The following is a 16,751-nucleotide window of genomic DNA, read 5'->3' on the forward strand; positions in this document are numbered from 1 at the left end:
AGTGTTGATAATTGCATATTCATGGGCAGACCGTGAGCAGTGAGTATTTTGCATTTGCTATTTGAAATGTAAATCATTTACGGGAAGTCGGGGAGAAGAAATAGCCGAATTTGCTGAAGAAATTGGGGTTTTGCTCCAGGGCAACGCCGCACTGTCTTTTCTTTCCACTGCTGCTATAGTAGCATTAGCAGTACTGTCTGAAATCAATCTGTGAACACTAGACTGCATAGAGATGAAGATTATTTACAGATGATTTCTGAGTGTTCTCAACATTGAAAAGGATATTTGCACTAGAAGATCTTCTCTTCATATGAAGAAAAATGAAAAACGCTACATCTGCAGTGCTAAAGAGAATCTTTTTCATACTTTTGAATTATATATAAAACACTATAAAAAGTGGAAATTTGGAAGTCGCAGTTTTCGAAAAGAGAAAGTAAAGGCCTAGTTCCTAGTAGAATAATCTGATATTGGTTAAGAGAACTAACGTGAAAACATTTTTATCAGGCAAAGTACATTAGTAATGTTTTCAACCGTTTTCTTGGAGACTGGTATTAGAGACGTGATTGTGGTCCGGAAATAGCCAAAATTCCCTCCCCCCCTCCCTTAAATCCGAAATCTCTGGGTATATGAAATGGAGACTGTGTATTTAGTAAATAACAATTTTTCCACATTTTTTTTTAGAACAAGTATACCATTCAGATATTACATAAATTTAAAACTTTTAAACTTTATGCTTAGTTCAGTGACAGATGAAACTTCTTATCTAAGCAAACTAAGTTTATCTTTACAGAAAAGGTATTTTTGCAAGGTTTGGGATTAAAGTATTGGTACTGAAAGAAGATGAAAAATAGAAATACCCGGTATTAGCGAAACTAATTAAGCCTGCTTTAACTTGCTTCCATGGATTGTTGTTGAAAGCTCGTTTAATTATATGGGTGATATTAAGCAGAATAAAGAACATCCTTGAAAGGTGATAGCTTAGATATTCCAGACATTGAAATATTATTTAGTCTCATTAAACAAAACTGCGTATCAAACTTGGGGGTGAAAAGTTCCTCTTGTAACTATTGGTAGAAGTTTTAGGAATAATTTATTGCATGACTAGAGAGCTTACGAAAATTCTTTACCCCCATGAACCATTCGCTTCTTTCTAGCAGTTCCTCACGTCCAGCACTTGTTCATATGTATACTGCATGTTCTAATCTAATACTTGATTATATGACAAGCCATTGCCTGCATCAAAATGACTTGCTAATCATATCAAATTTTCATTTGTTAGAAAAGAAAAAACTTGATTGCAGTAGTTCCCAGAAAGTAACTCCTGCAGGAAAACATGCTTAGCACAGCAGTTATTTTAATGTATTGAGAAGTAAAATAGGTAGGCTACTGTGCGAATTGATGATATAGAGAAGTGTAAATTAATTTTTGTTATCAACCTAAAAAACGCGTTTTGCTTCCCCAGTAAAATAAGTTGATTATATGCGTATATGTGTTTCACATCAGTATTCTGATATATTTGTGATTATGTTGGATTTCCACTGCACAATATTGTTCTCGGTTTTTGTAAAGAGTTGCGATCAGCCCTAGTGTTATTAGCAAGTACTTGCTTATCCTGATTGACTTCTGTACTCGTATAAGTTTAAGCATTCTCATACGCAGAAGGCTTTGAATTTTGATGTGGAATTAAATACGGAAACCCTTTTTCTTCATTTTGATCGCTTATTGAAAACTGTACAAATTAATATTTTCCCAACTACAAATTGCCATAATTTAACCTACTTCCTTCTTTCAAGCCTTGTTATATGTATATTGAAATTCCTGAATTTTAAGGTTTTTCTCCTTGTTTGTATGTATGTCATAATTTAATGCGTAGAAGAAAATAATGGAAATTTTAACAGCTTTCGATATCCGTCATGGCTGATGGTTAAGGAATACAGATGAAGATAACAAAACAGGATTTCGACAAATCACCAATCTTTATTTTCGCGCGTATCAGGAATCATCTTTTTGCAGACAAGATATTTTTTATCATAGTGAGAACACAATAATTTCTATGTGGACGGCTTTTAAAAGTACGACGTAGGCATCTTAGGGAAGCAAAGCAGCGTGGCGTTGGCAAGGCAGAAGTTAGGGAAAGGAAGAATGACGTACTTGTGAGCGGTATTTATACCGAGTATATGCAGAAAGTATTCTAAGCTATGATTGGTTAATTTTTAGTTACCTTTTTCAAGTAGTGTTATGTAACATGAAAAGAACTCGAATTTGGGAGAAAGGATGAATTTAGGGGGGAGGGTATAAAATCTAGAATCGTGAATTTTAAGGTCACCAATTATTCTTAAAGCAGCCACCGTATTTTGTTATATCTTACACACACACACACATACACATATATATATAATATATAAACTGTATTAAAGAAAATATTTGAAACAATTTAACGTTCTGGGGAAATAATTTGCTCACTGAGAATAAAACTTGAATAAAAACTTACTGAAATCCTTAGAAACGGAATCCATGGGAAGAAATACCAAACACAATTTCATGATTTCGTTTTTTAGCGGTTGTAAATACTCAGATATTCTCTTCTTTATTCCCTAGTATTTATAAAACATATAATAATTGTCATCTAAATATCGCATTTAAAATGACTCTACAAGTGTCATGTACAAAATCTTGATGTGGTATTTTACACTAAATACCGCCCAATCCCCGCTTCCGTTATCTCAGTTTTTCAAACTTTATATTTCTTACTGGGAGGAAAAATGAGTAAAAAATATGCCGAAGAGATAGAATATTTCCACTGCAATAAAAATTCCACATTCCTTTCAAATACGTCAGAGATTGTAACTTATTTATTTTCTATGCAGTGGTTACTGCTGCATCCATAAACTAGAAATCGTATTCCTTCTTTTATTTAGGGTTGAAAATTCAGATAAAAATATTCCTGTGGGCCAAAATCTCCAATTATTTTTAGACATTTCGTTGTTCATTAATTACGAGACAGCATCTTTTACTTCGGAGATGTCGCTTGCCCATTCAAGCAATTTTTATGTCTCATTCTGGCCTAGCTGGTATGTCAGTATTCTATCGCATCTCGTGGAAGTGACCAGACATCCGTGTTTATTTATTGGTTGCGCAATTTGAAGCGAAATCTTCTGTGTGATTGATAACGGATGGAAAAAACATAAAAAGCCCTCCCAACAAGAACTACGGTTAACTTCAAAGAAAGAAACTGGGCAATAACCCTGCGCTGCCGAGCGAGACGAGATAGCGGTGCCATAATTGGCGATTTATCGAGATGGTGACGGATTGTATTGTTTGGGTGGAAATTTCGTGTTATCTTCTTTGTAATAACACAAAGAACAACAATTTAAAATAAAATAAAAGAGAGAAGAGAAAAAATCCTAATTGATATTCTTGCTCAAAAGGTAGAGGTGTTTTCATATTTTACTTGCCATGTTCTTTCATTCTTTCTTTATATATTTCTTGAGTTTTGGAAACAAAATTCTTTTGCCATTTAGACAAATCTACAGTGTGCTTTCTATGCACAAACATATCGGTAGATAATGTGCGATCTTGTATTCATATGCAGCTAGAACTTTGATTATCACAGCCCTGGTTAACCGAGTCTACAGTTTATCCAAGATTAAAGCTTTTTAAAGGAAATAGCACCATATTTACATCATACATAGGGAAACCGTAATACCCTCATACTACCTCTCTGTTCTGTCTCCAGGATTAGAAATTACAGTTGAACTAATAGTGTTTCACAGTCTTAAGCAGTCGTCCTTTGATTAGCAAGAAATTCGGCAGAATAAAGTCTTATGTGTTGTCATATGAAGTCAGTATGCAGGGTATTACGATATGAGTTCATTGATTTTTAACTAACACATTTTACAAGATAAGTACTTTAAATTACTAAGTTCGGTACATAATTCCCTTTGGTTTCAATGCAATTAACACAGCCATCACAAACTCTCTAATGCTATTTTAGTTAAGGAACACAAGAAAATATGAATGTCGTGCGAATTAATGCAAAAGGGGCTCGAGATTTCATGGACCCGTCGACTAGGTACTCTTCTACGTAAGAAATCGCTGCTAAACTGCTGGCCATCCAAAATGCAGCATCATGAACGAAGGATCCAAACAGCAAGAAATTTGCATCTTGTGTATACCACAATTACAATTTCAGCGTACACGCGCATCATGGGCGACTTCAGCGCTCCTTACAGTCCGTATGTAAAGAAAGGAAATTGCCGTTTTGAACAACGTGAATTGTTCTCTCGTGAGATTTTTACTCTGCAACTTCAGCATGCTTCGTAGAAAAACACTATCATCAATCGAGAACATTGCTGACATCAACCGAGGCAGGACCATTGCGTACAGTATTTTCGAATTATCTTCCCAGGAAATCGATCATAGTGTCAGACGTAGCCAAGCAACACTCATGCGACTATAAACAATTCGACGTCGTTTACAGTATAGTGGAGTGTCCGCTAGGCGTCCATTGCTTACCTTTAAGCCATAGGCATTGGCGTTTGCAATGGTGCACTGAACCACGGAGATGAACATCCGAATGGCATGCCATTGTGTTTTCGGACTGGTTACACTTCTCTCTGCAGTACCACGATGGTTGGAATAGTATTTTGAGACACCGTGGAGAGAGGCTACTGCACTGATGTGTTAATCATCGTCATATGGTCCTGCACCGGCTGTTATGGTGTGGGGAGGTATTGGTTTCCACTCCCGCACTCCCCTAGTACGCATTATCGATACATTTACCAGCCAACACTATATATCTGAGGTTAGACTAGAAGAGAAACACGCTAATGTGACAATCAAAATCGTAAAAAAAAACAACCTTATATTTATCGATATTTTTCTCTATAGGGGCGATGATTTGAGGAATTGAAAGTTTAGATGTCTTTGAAAAGTTGAAATTATATTTTAATACTTTTAACTGATCCTCCGAAAGATTCCTATTGGAGATATTAACGATGGAGTTAACGTTTACAGTGGGAAGATCAGCTAGATAATTGGGACTATCCGACTGGTGTGTGAGTTTTTGGAATTTAGAAATGAGCACATTTTTATGCCGTTGACAAACGGTATCGGTTCTAGACCAGGATGTATGTTCAAATGAGGAAAAATTTTCAGTGGAATTAGCAATTTTTAAATGGAGGTAATATAATTCAAATTCAATTTTAGATAAACGTTTGCGTGTGTCCCTTATAATGTGACGAAGAAGTGCCAATTTGAATTTATGCAAAATTTTTGAAACGTGAACGGAAGCTTTAAGGCTACATTTCACATGTATAAATTTGGGAATGAAATTTTGATGTTTGCATTTAAGTAGAAACTGTAGATGATTCAAGAATTTCGTACGCTTAAGGCGTAACTTACAAAATCGGTTCCTGTCAGTGGACATATTGTGAAAAGGGCACAAGCAAGAAACAAGTGAACAAAAGAAATGTAATTCCGAAAGTCCAAACAAGTAATTACTTATAACATGAAAAAAAACACCAATAAATAATGAAGACAATTTTCATCAACAAATGACAAAAACATTCCAAAAGGAGAGAAACATCCAATACTGAAAAACCAATAGCCACGTGGAAAGAAGCAACGAAAGTCAAAATCGTGCACGTGGTAAACCGAAAAAATATAGAATTACCTCGAAAATGCCGGTTGATAGCATAAACCAAATCCGAAAAAATGATGGCCACGTGGAAAGAAGTAAATAAAATGGTGCACGTGGTAAAACAATAAACAGTAAAATATTCTCGAAAATGCCGGTTGATAGCACAAACTAGACTAGAAGAGAAACACGCTAATGTGACAATCAAAATCGTAAAAAAAACAACCTTATATTTAGCGTAGGTATAATGAAACACTCAATCGATTTCGAGGGCAGCTAAAGGTCCCTCCTCATCAGGAGAAAGAAATACATAGAAAGAAGAAAATAGGAATCACAGAAACACGTGGTTGCTTATCAGCACTGCACGTGGTTATAACTAGATTTTTAATCAGAGTTGCACTGGCCGCCTACTTTTACTGAGCCAGGCTGTCTGATCAAGTATAAAGAAATATTAGCGAAGTTAAAATAGGGAGCGAGGGGCAAATGCACATTACGCTCAAAATCTGAACTTCAAATAATGGAAAGCAACCACTGAACGGATGAGGAGGGACCTTTAGCTGCCCTCGAAATCGATTGAGTGTTTCATTATACCTACGCTAAATATAAGGTTGTTTTTTTTACGATTTTGATTGTCACATTAGCGTGTTTCTCTTCTAGTCTAGTTTGTGCTATCAACCGGCATTTTCGAGAATATTTTACTGTTTATTGTTTTACCACGTGCACCATTTTATTTACTTCTTTCCACGTGGCCATCATTTTTTCGGATTTGGTTTATGCTATCAACCGGCATTTTCGAGGTAATTCTATATTTTTTCGGTTTACCACGTGCACGATTTTGACTTTCGTTGCTTCTTTCCACGTGGCTATTGGTTTTTCAGTATTGGATGTTTCTCTCCTTTTGGAATGTTTTGTCATTTGTTGATGAAAATTGTCTTCATTATTTATTGGTGTTTTTTTCATGTTATAAGTAATTACTTGTTTGGACTTTCGGAATTACATTTCTTTTGTTCACTTGTTTCTTGCTTGTGCCCTTTTCACAATATGTCCACTGACAGGAACCGATTTTGTAAGTTACGCCTTAAGCGTACGAAATTCTTGAATCATCTACAGTTTCTACTTAAATGCAAACATCAAAATTTCATTCCCAAATTTATACATGTGAAATGTAGCCTTAAAGCTTCCGTTCACGTTTCAAAAATTTTGCATAAATTCAAATTGGCACTTCTTCGTCACATTATAAGGGACACACGCAAACGTTTATCTAAAATTGAATTTGAATTATATTACCTCCATTTAAAAATTGCTAATTCCACTGAAAATTTTTCCTCATTTGAACATACATCCTGGTCTAGAACCGATACCGTTTGTCAACGGCATAAAAATGTGCTCATTTCTAAATTCCAAAAACTCACACACCAATCGGATAGTCCCAATTATCTAGCTGATCTTCCCACTGTAAACGTTAACTCCATCGTTAATATCTCCAATAGGAATCTTTCGGAGGATCAGTTAAAAGTATTAAAATATAATTTCAACTTTTCAAAGACATCTAAACCTTCAATTCCTCAAATCATCGCCCCTATAGAGAAAGCCTTTAAATTCTCCAAAATTTCGGAAACGCAGAAGGGTACAATCCACCACCTAATTACTCATAACGTTAATTTTAACAATAAATCTTTGGGTTCTAATCTTAGCAAAAAGGAAAATGAGATCTTACGTGGAATTAATTCTGATACTAATATCATTATCTCTAAAGCTGATAAGGGCGGACAGATCGTTGTTATGGACAAACACACATATATTACTGGAGTCTCTAAATTGATAAATGAAGGCCCATACTGCTCGATCCCTAAAGATCCTTCAACTTCGGACCTCATGAAAGTAAAAAGTGCTATTAAATCTTCCCACATTCTGCCAACTCAGTTGAAGAAATCACTTATTCCGCCTATTACTAATTGCGCTAGACTTTATGCTCTTCCAAAAGTCCACAAAACCGGTATTCCTTTTCGACCAATTGTTTCCAACATAGGTACTGCTTCATATCCTTTGGCCAAATATTTAGTTTCCAGATTTTCTCCTCTACTTGATAACAATATTCACACTGTAAAAAATTCTGTTGAAGTCATTGATAAACTTAAAAATATTTCCCCACTTCGTTCCATTATGGTTTCATTTGATGTCAAATCATTGTTTACCAATGTTCCGGTCGAAGGAGCACTAAATTGTCTTGAAACTAGGCTTCGGGAATTTCACTTCACACATACTGAAATTAATGAGTTGGTTTCGCTTACTAAAGTTTCTCTAAGTCAAACCCACTTTGTTTTCCAAAATGCATATTTTCGTCAAGTTGAAGGATTGGCTATGGGTAATCCTCTCAGTCCGGTACTTGCTGACATTTATATGCACTATTTTGAGATGAAATTATTTGATAAATTATCTTTTCGTCTTTGGATTCGGTATGTTGACGACACTTTCGCACTTTTTGACGGTTATAAAGAGGATTTATCCGAGATTCTATCTATTATGAATTCAATTGATCCAGCCATCCAATTCACTCTTGAAATTGAATCCAACAATTCCCTCCCCTTCCTCGATATTCTTATAATCCGCAATGAAACCGATTTTAGCACCACTGTGTACCGTAAACCCTTTGCAGTTTGTTTACCACCCCATGCCAAGTCATGCCACCCTGTTAAGCAAAAAATGGCTTCTTTTTACTATTATGTTTTCCGCGCGCTAAAAGTTTGTTCCTCTGAATCTTTGCTTACCAATGAACTTAATTATTTGAGAGCAGTTGCGATTGACCGTGGATTTTCTCCCGTGATTATTGATAAAGCCGTCAAAAAATTTTCATATTCCCATCAAAGAAGACATTCCACTGTTAGAAATAATATCAATGACCTTGTCGTGCTTCCATTTTATCCTTCTGTTAGCTATAAAATTGCACGGATTCTCCAGAAATTCAATTTTCAAGTCGGTTTCTCCCCTATTAATAAAATTCACCCTTCGATTCTAAAAGATTGCGTTTCTGTCTTGAATTCTTGGGGAATTTATAGTATATCATGTCAGTGTGGTTGAAGATATATTGGCCAAACAAAAAGAGCGTTGAAGTTTCGTATCAAGGAACATGAATCTTATGTCAAAAAAGGGGAAATTAACAAGTCTTCAATAGCGTATCATAGCTGGACTTTTAACCATAATTTTGATTTTGGGTCTGCAAAAATCATCCAAAAGGCTTCTTCCATAGGCGAATTGGATTTTCTTGAGGCTTTTCACATTCACAAAGATTTAGAAAGTTTAGTTAATGATTTGAAGTCCAATCCAGTCCTTCCTAATGCCTTTAAAATTCTACTGTCTTAATTCAATTATTTTTGCCGATAGATGGCGTTACCTCCTCGCACTTGGTACTACCAGAGGGTATAAAAATCCGTTCAGTGGTTGCTTTCCATTATTTGAAGTTCAGATTTTGAGCGTAATGTGCATTTGCCCCTCGCTCCCTATTTTAACTTCGCTAATATTTCTTTATACTTGATCAGACAGCCTGGCTCAGTAAAAGTAGGCGGCCAGTGCAACTCTGATTAAAAATCTAGTTATAACCACGTGCAGTGCTGATAAGCAACCACGTGTTTCTGTGATTCCTATTTTCTTCTTTCTATGTATTTCTTTCTCCTGATGAGGAGGGACCTTTAGCTGCCCTCGAAATCGATTGAGTGTTTCATTATACCTACGCTAAATATAAGGTTGTTTTTTTTACGATTTTGATATCTGAGGTTCTTTTGTCTGTTCTGTTTCATTAACTTCAGAGCTTGCTTTCGACTACATTGCACCAGGACAGTGGGTGACCACAGATAGATTGCGGGTATTGTTTAAGCTTTCTTCTTAGCCAACCGTACTGCACTTTTACTCTGGCCCGGCCGTTCTCGAGATTTATCGCCCATAGAATGTCTGTTCAATGATGGGAAACGCCTAGCCCAGCTTGCTGCACCTCCGAGTTCGCCAGATGAACTTGGGCCAGCAATGTAGTATTAAACGGCTTCTTCGGGCATCTCTAAGGATGAGGAAAAAAAAAAAAATTAGCAGAACAAACACCATTCCTGTCATCATTCCAAGAAGACTTATATCATGTCTGCGGTCAATGAGCGTATCAGAGATTAAACCCTTTAAAGACTGCCCCTGAAAGTTTTACAGCAAGTAGGATATTAGTAGGTTTGCACAATTTTACTAGTACAGGAAAAATCCACTGTATATTGAATTGATTTGCTCTTGGATTATGGGTGTAGGGACTAGGATTATGGGTGTAGGATTGATATGAAGATATAATAGTGAAGAAGTTCAAGAAAACAGGAATGTCTAATGCTGTTGATGATATTGAAGATCATTGCACTTGGGAAGACACCCTAAACGGTAATGACAGCAGTAACATTGGCAAAGACTTGCAAGCTTTAGAAGACGACGCAGACTGAAATTCCAACAATATTGAATGTTTTGAGTCCTGGAAAGTAACAGTGGGCAACAGTAAAAGCGGATGCAATTCAAGATACAGGCAGTCGAAAGGAACATATTTTATTAGATATTATAATATTAACATTGCTATATAGTCTAAGTGAAATGCAGGTTGTCTATAGAGAAATAATTAATCTGATAGTTACCGGTAGTCGATGAATATTTTTCCTTTTCTTGTTCTTACTGTAACAGCGTCCTTCCGAAATTAAAATATTCTCGTAATTTTCCCCTCACGATTTTTATTCGATGAGATTAGAGGGCAAATATACCGAATAGGGTATGTGTGTTTGTGTATAAATATCTATGTAATAAATTCCGTAAATACATATCTTGATGATTAGAAGATAGTTGCGACATTCACAGACAGGCGTGGCTGAAGACATGTCAAGCATAATCTATTTCTGGACACTTAATTCGCGATACATATTCTCATTCACGCATCAGTAGGGGTGCGATATGTACCCCGCTGTTTTGTATAGCTAGTCACATCATTAAATAATGACCGAAATGGCGCGGCAAAGGATGTGTGTTGGTAGCAACAGAGTGAAGCGGAAAAAGGAGTGTGCATTCAGAAAAATAGTCAAAAAGTTATTTAATCCGATTGGATAAAAGCTGTAGCATTGCAGGATTGCATAAACAAGCATGAAACGGATTAATTTTTAAAGATGAGGTTCTGCAAAATTATAATACACCATGTCGCTGAGCGTTCTTTTCATTGAAGGGAAAGACTGTGTAGAATAAAAAATATGTAAATTAAAATTATAACTTGAGAAAGAGAGAAAAGTAATTTTATAATGATATATATGTTGCATGATGAAGTAAATGCATGAGGAAACTTCAAATTGAAATTAAATTCGAATTAAATTAGAATACTGAAGCACTACAGGCATTTCATAGAATAATGCATAGCGATAGATTTGGAGCAGTGGACTACATTTCAGTATCACAGAGAAGCGTAAGGCGAAGGTTACGATGTGAGTGCTAAATTAAAAGTAGTGAGGTTGTAGATTTATTTGGCTGTAGGACTGAAAAAGGTGAAAAAATTTGTGATACCCTTGCCACATCTGAAACTACAGGTCTTCCGACTGATGGATGTACTAGCAAGCAGTTACACCGCGAGAGCATGCATGGAGAAAGGTGATAATTCTTTATGAAGTTATGGTTTTGCTTTATTTATGTTAGTTAGCAAAACGTTCGGTTTACAAATTTAGCATTACTATTTGCTGATTTAATTATTTATTTATTTTTTAAATTTCTTTTTTGCCGGTATGCAGGTGCTTGCATATCAATTTTATATAAGAACCATATGACAAGGATTAATTTTGAAAATATGCTTTTAAAAATATTGATTATTATAGCATATTACTGTTTTCAAGCTATAAAAAGGAAATAACCAATCAAAAAAGCAATTAAAGTTAGAATTTTATCTTGTGTTATATTTCATTTTAAATAGGCTTTGAAGATAGTATGAAGTGCTTATCGAAATTGTGCATCATGCTTGCTTTTTTATTTCTAAACTTGCTCATGAATATTTATTTCTCATAACGAATAATGGACTACGGTGTTTAATCAACTATCAAAAATTGCCTTAACTCGCTATCTAATGATTCATTATAACGCGATAGGCGCATGACAAAATGTCTAGTCTTACGTTCGCTTGTGTTCTTTCTCACTGAATTGGCTGCTGTTCCTGTCAAGACAACTTCGAACTGAAACATTTGATCTTGACACCGAAAAAATTAAAGCGGAAACATAAAAAAATCATGGACGCTAAACAATATGGCACAGTGCCACAGTTATCAATTTTTCCATCATTTGTCTTAGCTCTACTTAAAACCCTGATGTGTCAAGCGTGTCGATGAGCACATAACTATGGCATGTCAGCATAAAATTCTGCCTCATCCATCATATTACTGATTTGACGAAGGCAGTTACATAGGATGTTCTAATTTCTCGGCCCTGTAAGACTTCTAATCATAATTTGTTTGTTTAAGGAGGTCGTTATTTAAGTTCAAGCAGACTAATCACTGAAGGCTACCCAACCTCTATATCACCTAGTTTTAAGGATTGTTAATGTAAGCCTTCGCAAATTCTTTCATTTTGTTTTTTAAATTTTTGCGATTTAAAAATTTTGTGTTTTGTTCTCAATTTTTATTTCAGTATTTTATTGCAATATCATTTGAGTTTTAATATATCCAAAATTATTTCATTTCCTATTGTTTCTTGAAAAATCAATATAAAAATACTTCTTAGACAATGCTAAGGATGAAGAAAATTTTAAGGACGGGCTTCGGGAAACAAATATTCTGAAGCGCGAATAGTAGGTTAAATTAGAATATGCTTTTAACTATTTTCTTTTCGCATAATGCACTTGTGAGTTTTTTCTCTTTAAGTAATTTTACCACACATTCCCTTCAAATATGATTTACATATAAATATATTTATGAGTAATAAACATATTTATAAATCTTTTTATAGTTATAAGAACTGTATAATGTGTTAGAATATTGATGAAAGAACTCGTAACATAGTTAATATAACATTTTTTGGTTTTATTTATTTATTTTTTTGTCTTTTTTCTAGGATTTGCGTTTCTGCCTGGCAAACCTACTGAAGAACTAAAAGTGGCTTACACTCTAAAAAGGTAAAGGAAGTTATCGATATTATTTTATTATAAAGTTAGGAGATTCTTACTGTAAAAGATTTTGCTGAAATTTAGTAATGATAACCAACTACTTAAAATATCAAGTTATGAAGAAATGTTTTGTCATTATTTATAGTGTTATAGTTGACTTTTGAATCCACGCTGTTTTGATATCTTTACGACTATTACTGAGCGACATGAATTATGCCACTGAATGTATAAACTTCAGATTGCTCTTAAATGTTTCGTAAAGGGCGCGTGCAGTCAGATTGTGAGTTACAAAGAGTGTTTACACAATTTTGAACAATTTGGAGCAGTTTAATGAATGTTTACAATGTAAAGGATATTTTTTTAAATGTTCGATTGGAGAGCCTGTTTTCTGGACTTGCACTATAAGTTTGCATCGTGATGTCCATGATAGAAGAGCTTTTCATAAAATTTCCAATGTATTGCTTTCCGTTCCTTTTCCACAGTCCATCAAATAGCCGTGGGTTTTGCGTTCTGAAAGAGCTCTTTTCAGGAGACCAAAAACACAGTACTCCAGATGAAACGTTAGGGGGCTGTGACAGAAATACCTTGAAAATGTTGTAATATAAAGCTAGAATAATATAAAGCTAATGTAAGCTAATGTAATTGTAATATAATGTAATTGTAAGCTAATGTAATTGTAATATAAAGCTTAAAGAGCTAGAATATTCAGCAAGAGTCCAAAGAAGGGTTAAATTACCCTATATTCCAACTCAAAATAATTAACAGATGGCCGCCTTCTCAGGCGTACAATAAATCTCCACTTGAGCTTTAACTCAAGATAGAAAATAAGGAACTAATCTAATACTAACTAAAACCAGCCGAAGCTGAAAAGAAATAACTAACAGTTAATATCACAGGCGAATACTAGCAGGCACATAACAGTACGGCCGAATAGTAGTGAGATTAGACTTTTAAGAACAACGTGGCCAGAAAGCAAAACAGGCTTTCCTTACGCTCTAGGAGGCTCTTCTAGTGAAGTGACTCAGTCTTAAGTACTTGTTTTTACCTCATTTATATAAAACGTAATCCTAAAATTTCATTCTGATAGGGAATCATAGATGGGAAACGAGAAAGTAAACGAAAGGTTATAAGGTTATTTTCTTCCTCCTTTCTCCATGCTTTCGTAGTGTACACTCGGCACGTATTCGAAAAGTCCAAGTTGGAGTCCCTGCAAGGGCATTACACATTTTTCACATCTCCTGCTACCAAAAAATCCTAATGACTGTACAAGGCTTGTTCCAAAATAAAAATAAAGGTTAGAAAATTAAAATAAATTCCTACAAGGTATATATGCAGTCCTTGTACTTGTTTAGCACTTGTATCAGTCTCCATTTTTTTTCAACGACTGTAGTGATACTTCTCAAAACATCGCTTGCTGCTTCGTATTGGTCAAGTTTCACTCTTTGAAAGTCATTAGGATAAAGAAATGGAATTTCTTCTGTAAATATCGGACGTAAAATTTTCTCTTGATATTACACTGAATTGATTTAACAATTTTTTCCATTTTTTAATTTTTTCCATTCTTTTTATTTTGCGACCTCTCACTAAAACTTTGTTTGCATTGATGGAACCAGGTTTCTACATTATTTTCTGTTCGTTTTCTACAATAGTTTTTTATTATTATTATTATTATTATTATTATTATTATTATTATTATTTTGTTTATTGTTTCTAAAGATGTATATAAAAATTTTGCAACTGATTTCTGCGTCGGCGGAATTTCCTTGTTACCAAAGATTTAAATATGGAACATTGCATACTTTTTTGGAGTATTCATTTAGAGTCTTCTTTCCATGTAGAAGTAATGGTTGACGGTGTTTCCTTTTCCGATTAATAACGTTGCTTACTTTGCACTTAGAAATATTAATACGATGCATTTCAGAACGTCTTTAAATCATGGAATGGGAAAATTTCTCTTCAAAAAGCCCAAATGCTTATCCTCCACTCCACAGCTTTTTTACATGTGACATTTTGAAAGAAGAATATATTTAAAAGTAGCAGACAGTATTTCTCATTTCAAATAATAAACTGTTGCCAGAAATTTCTATTCCAAACATTTGCTTTTCTAAAATTCTTTATCGAAATTATTGTATGAATGTGTGAACACCCTTCTTTGTATGTGAAACTCATAAAGAAACGCAGGCTGTGGTGCATTTAACATGGCATGACTTTTAACTGCTAAAAAGACATAGCATAAGCATAGTCGAAGCCAATAAAGGAGTTTTCTAAATATGACGTAAAAAATGTAAATCTAATAAAAATCCGCTTATGTCTGGCTCCCAGCTGTTTAAAATAATCGTAATTTTAAACACGTCATTCTCTGCATCTTTTCCGGAACTTTTGAGATTTAATATGCATGTTTCAGGGTCATATCTTCAAAATCTCACCTTTGAGTTCCAAGAATAGAAACAGTAATAATTTAATAGGTAAGTACAACCTGCCAGTTTGACCAGGATGTTCCAGGGTTCAAATCTCGGTCCATCTCCAGGTCTTTTAAGATTTATATTCAGTCAAAAAAAAAAAAAAAAAAAAAAAAAAAAAAAAAGCAACCATTTTGGGTTGGGGGATTTACAATGCTGAATTCATCATAAATGACAGTTGATGAAGAGGTTTTAAGACAGATAGTGTTTTTACCATACTTTTGCGTAATCCCTTGCAATTTAATTATGTTTATTTAGATTTCGGTAGAAGATAAGAAAATAGAGCCAAATATTATATTTTTTTCTGAAGTTTCTAAGTTTATTTCTTTTCCATTAAATGATCATATTGTCGTAAAATTTAATTTCTTGTTCAGTCACAGTGTGTTAAAACTTTGTGCGATCGTAGTTAACTGGTAATTGTTTATAAATATTGCAATAGCTTTCTAACATAGATTTGTCAATACGGGACATCTTCCAGATTATGAAAAAGAAAATGCAAATCTGAGATATTGCTTTTCAACGTACATGTCCTTTATTGTTTGCTGTTGTATTAATACCTCATTGGATTCACGGGATGTTGCATTTAGTGCCTTTATTTGCATGTTTTCTCAACTTAGGTCAATGGTGTATGCATTTATACGGCAGAGTTTGCTCGCCTTGTGGTAAACCATCAAACTTTTACAGATCGTTAACTTTTACGACAGTTATTTGTCGTATGAGAGGATACTTACGATTCCACCATCTACAGGATAGCTGAAATTATTATTAAAAGCCGCTCATATATTGAAAGCGAGTTTATACATTTGTTGCACCATTATATTTCCTTGAGCAGTATATCTAACCCTACGATTTAGCCTATTTAATCGACTGAATAAAACAATAAAATAAAACTATGCACATATGCTTTCTTTTAAATGCAATAAAATATGGGAAAGTAAACTTTTAAAAGAAAATTTTTACTCTCATTCAGAAGAGAAAATGTGCATGCCTTTTCAAATCATTTTTTTTTAAATTTCATTGGCAAATACGTATTCAATTAATTTTAGCCCCTCTTTAAATATTCAGTAGTTTACCTGTAGTCGTGGGAAAATGTTAAATTATGCAAACATTTGCGGTATTCAGTTATTTTTTGCGATTTATGAATTTCTTATATTTTTTATTGTCCACGCTTATAGCTTTTATTTCTGTTGCCGATTTCGGGGGATCAGGAAATGCCAAATAACAATGAAATTAGAACATTTAGTGCATACATGAGTGTGCGTGTTTGGTGTGTAATTCGTTATTTCACCTGACTATTTAGAGCTTTTTTAATTATATACAGAGTTTTCTTCTTTCCGCCTTCATAATGTAATTAGTAGCATGTCCTGTTGCCACTGAGAAGATCCGGAATTAGAATCCAAGGGCATGGCTGATTGTGTTACATTTTCTGTTGCCCTAAAAGGTAACACGTTTGAAGTAGCCCCTGACTAAAATGTGGTGGACGATAATTTTTCTTCACCTAGATTTGGTCTATCGA

The 16,751-nt window shown here is 34.5% G+C and overlaps 1 protein-coding gene across 4 annotated transcripts in view; it reads left to right on the forward strand.

Moving 5' to 3' along the window:
• Positions 1 to 16,751, forward strand: part of LOC118201520 (hexosaminidase D-like) — a 445,672-nt gene that overhangs the window by 264,825 nt on the left and 164,096 nt on the right. For all 4 annotated transcript variants that reach the window (XM_085817245.1, XM_085817244.1, XM_085817243.1 and 1 more), the window contains one exon: positions 12,725 to 12,785. The gene's annotated coding sequence lies outside the window, so the exon portion shown is untranslated. The remainder of the gene's footprint in view (positions 1 to 12,724; positions 12,786 to 16,751) is intronic.

The sequence above is a fragment of the Stegodyphus dumicola genome, chromosome 5 (genome assembly GCF_044657685.1).
Source record: "Stegodyphus dumicola isolate Sdum_Otavi_A_Nest chromosome 5, ASM4465768v1".
Classification (NCBI taxonomy): domain Eukaryota; kingdom Metazoa; phylum Arthropoda; class Arachnida; order Araneae; family Eresidae; genus Stegodyphus; species Stegodyphus dumicola.